Raw genomic sequence first — 4,115 nt, 5'->3', positions numbered from 1 at the left:
CATCCCCATGTAGCTAATATCCCATCATTAAAGAATAAATCATTAGCAACAAGACAACATTAGGATAAGCAAAGAGGAAAGTAGGCTACAAGCAAGCACAAAGCAAAAATTTCTCTCAAAAATTTTCAAACTTTCTACACTACATGCAAACTACACTATATGCAAATGCAATCCCCCCAAGCTAAACATCACATTGTCCTCAATGTGCCAACTATCCAAATCACCCAATCAAACCATAAAAATGGCTCAAAGCACAAAACAAGAAGGACTAGAGATTATGTTTAATGGGTTGCAAGATCTAAACTAAAATGCAAAGCAATTAAAAACTTACTCGATTTGCTAATCTCCCCCAAGCTAGCATGAATTCGGGGGATGTAGATGTTTCCTTGTGACTAAGGTGAAAAATAGTGAAGAAAAATGGTAGAGAAAGAGAATGGAGGTACCATCGGGTTTCTATAAGAATGATAGAATGATTTACTCGTCACCTGCATAAGAAAGAAAGGCCAAAAATTCACGGAACCACGACCCCGATCGGGGTTGACTACTCCTTCGGGTTTTGACTTGTTTCCGCGTTGGTTTAATTTCCTTCTCGTTTCTCGAAAACCACTTCCCCGAACGGGGTTCTTGCATGGGGAAGCGTGCCAAATTTACTTCTAATTCTTCTCCCTTCATTTTTCATCTAAAAATCACAAAAAGAAACATCGTCAAGTCGAGCATTTTATTTATAATCTACGAAAAACAATAAATTGCAGAAAATAAATAAAAACAAATAAAAAGCTTGGGTTGCCTCCCAAGAAGCGCTGTTTTAACGTCCCGCACGACGTAAGAAGCTATTTGACTCAAGTTTTGTTTTTGATCTTGCCACCAACCAAGCTCTATGTCATAGCTCCTTTAGCATTCCGCAACCATTTGAAAATTTTCAAATAAAATTTCCCTTTCTTCTTTTTGGAACTCTTAGCAATAGCGCCCTTAGCATCGTCACCTACAAAGCAAACAACACCCATATCATCCTCCAACGGATCCATTAGTAAGGATTCAAGCGTAGTAGATGCATAAGAAGAGTCCACAGTGCTAAATAAATAACAAGACTCTTGTAACATTGGGCTTCTAATGGTGTTGTTTTTGCTAAAGGAAACCCGGTCATCACCCACTTCCAATGTCAACCTCCCATTTTTCACATCAATTAACGCACCCGTGGTGCGTAAAAATGGCCTACCCAATATAATTGGGGTTTGTGAGTCCTCGGCCATATCAAGTATGAGGAACTCAACAGGTATGAAAAACATGCCAACTTTGACGGGTACATCTTCTAAGACACCTAAAGGTCTCTTTAAAGAACAGTCCGCCATTTGCAATGTTGTACTTGTGCATTTTAGAGCACCCATGTTAAGTTTCTCACAAAGGGAATAGGGCATGACACTCACACTAGCACCTAGGTCGCAAAGGGCATTATCGATGGTATATGTGCCTATAGTGCAAGGAGTAGAATAGCTACCGGGGTTCTTAAGTTTCGGGGGAGACTTATTTTATAAGAGTGCACTACACTCTTCGGTGAAAGCAATGGTCTCAACCTCATTGAAGGATCGCTTCTTTGAGAGAATTTCCTTCATAAACTTTGCGTAAGAAGGGACTTGGGTAAGCAATTCCATAAATGGGACGGTGACTTGTAAATTTTTACACATTTCCATGAACTTACCGAACTTACCTTCTTCCTTGTGCTTTGCTAGACGATGGGGAAATGGTACTTGAACAACTTCTTTTGGAGGAGCATCCTCCACTTCTTATCATTCTCATTCTCATTGGGAACACTCACCATCTTTGAAACGGCATCACTCTCTTTAGCATTAGGAGAGACTTCTTCAACAATCACCTTGTCATTATCTTCGGGCAATGGGGGCTCAATATCTTTGGCATCAAGCTTGCTCTTCCTTTTTAGCATCAACAACCGGTGGGGAAATGGTACACGGTCCCTAACAAGAGGCTCTTCACTAGCCTTCTTTTTGTCATCTCCCCCAAGCTTGGCCTTTTTAATAACCACTTCTTCATCCAAAGTCATGGATGGCCCATCATAGCTTGTACCACTTCTTAAGGAGATAGAATTGACGGTCTCATGTGGTTGCTCACCTTGGGGAGGTAGTTGGCCGTTCTTTCTTTGAGAGCTAGAAGCGGCTAATTGAGCCACTTGTTGTTCCAACATCTTGACCGCGGCACTATGAGCTTGATCATTCTTTTGAATTTTAGCCAATAATTCCCTTTGCATTTGGACTATCATACCCTCGAGCTTACCAACTCCTTGATTGTTTTGTTGGCCATTTTGTGGTGGATTTTGTTGGTAATTGTTTTGTGGGGGCCTTTGTTGATTTTGATAACCCGGTGGAGGGATATACTTTTGTTGTTGAGGGATATAGGCATTTTGTTGTGGTGGGGGTTGAGGGTTAAGCACATTGTTGCTAGTGTAAGACAAGTTCAGATGAAATTTTGAATTCGGGTTATAAGTGTTGGAAAATGTACCCGGTGGATATGAACTTTGTCTTAGAGCTTGAAAATCATTTATCTCTTCAATGGGGGCTCGACAATGAGCGGCATAATGACCCGCACCTCCGCAACCATCACAAACAATGATTTGACTCGTTGAAGACATGGCATTGACTTGTTGAACGGAATCTCTAGCATCCCTTTCCGCCAATTGTTGTTGGAGCTAGGCAATTTGAGCTAGCAAAACGGAGTTGTTGGAGGATTCTTCTTTACCTTTGGATGTCACAACTCGCGAATTGACATATTGTGCATCATGGACCGCCATAGATTCGATCGTGGCATGAGCAAGGTCGGTGTCAATTTGATCAAACCGCCCATTGTTGGCGGAATCAAGAATCCTTCGGGACTCGGCACATCCATTGTAAAATGTTATTTCTAGAAACCAATCATCTAGCCCATGATGTGGGCATTGCATTTGAAGCTCTTTGTACCTCTCCCAAGCCTCGTATAAGCTCTCAAGAGCTTATTGACGAAATCCGGTAATTTGGCTCCTCAAAGTTTGAGTTTTCTCCGATGGAAAAAACTTTTGATAGAAAGCAAGAGCCAAAGTCTCCCAATTGGTGATTCCCATGGCGGTGCGGTCAAGGCTATTGATCCAAAGCTTGGCCTTGTCCTTCAAAGAGAAAGGGAAAAGTATTTCCTTTATTTGGGTTTGAGTGACACCCGTTTGACGGATCATGGAGCAATAGTCACAAAAGTTTTGCACATGCAAATTGGGATCCTCCAAAGGACATCCCCCAAATTGCTTCCTCTCCACAAGGCTAATGAAAGCCGGCTTGATCTCGAATTCTGGTGCGGTGATTTGAGTGGTTGTGATTCCGGCCGGAAGCATGGCCGTGGTGGGCTTTGAGTGATCGGAAAGTTTCACCATCTTTTTGGTAGTAGATGGTGATGGTGGTGGAGATGATGAACTTGAAACCTCCTCCTCTTCAAGATATTCTAGATCGTCTAAGTAAGACTTTCTAGCACTTTCGGCTTGTACAGGAGAAGAGGCCTCTTTTACTTCCTTCCAAAACCGTCGTCTCCTCCTAAAGGTTCTCTCGGGATCGGAATCTGGTAAAAGCCATTCTCCCTTGCGTGAGGACCTGGGCATAAGACAACAATTTCTAGAGAAGTGATAAGTAATGGTCTTAAGGAACAAGTGTTCCCCAAGACAAAGGAAAACAAGATAAAAATCGACAATTCAAAATGCAATAAAACCATTTCCCCGGCAACGGCGCCAAAATTTGATAGGCTTATCGCGTACCTATGCAAAGATAAATTCCCTAACACAAACAAATGTAGTAATAGGGGTCGAAACACAAGGAAACGGGAATTACTTTGTGAATTGCTATGGGTAGATTTTTATCAAGGTCGATTTCGTTTTTGGTTTGACTTGGTTGTTTGATTGACTAATAAAACTATGATGTGAGCTATATGATTAAAAGGGAGTCTAAGGGGTTTGGGTCACACATGCAAAGGTAAACATATGATCATGATAAACTTGGTACTAATAACATTGTCAATTGCTTAGGTTTAGAGGCACCCACCTTACGATATTAGTGTCAACCATAGACCGAGTCCTAGAGAAACTCTCGTCC

At 41.7% G+C, this 4,115-nt stretch overlaps 1 non-coding gene across 1 annotated transcript; it reads left to right on the top strand.

Moving 5' to 3' along the window:
• The first annotated feature begins 2,927 nt into the window (after positions 1-2,927).
• LOC141624724 (small nucleolar RNA R71) lies at positions 2,928-3,034 on the top strand. Its single transcript, XR_012534530.1, has one exon. It is a non-coding gene; the product is annotated as a small nucleolar RNA R71 (small nucleolar RNA).
• The last annotated feature ends 1,081 nt before the right edge of the window (positions 3,035-4,115 follow it).

The sequence above is a fragment of the Silene latifolia genome, chromosome X, assembly GCF_048544455.1.
Source record: "Silene latifolia isolate original U9 population chromosome X, ASM4854445v1, whole genome shotgun sequence".
NCBI classification, from domain to species: domain Eukaryota; kingdom Viridiplantae; phylum Streptophyta; class Magnoliopsida; order Caryophyllales; family Caryophyllaceae; genus Silene; species Silene latifolia.
Note: the sequence above shows the minus strand (reverse complement) of the source record. Positions and strands in the feature narration are given on the sequence as shown.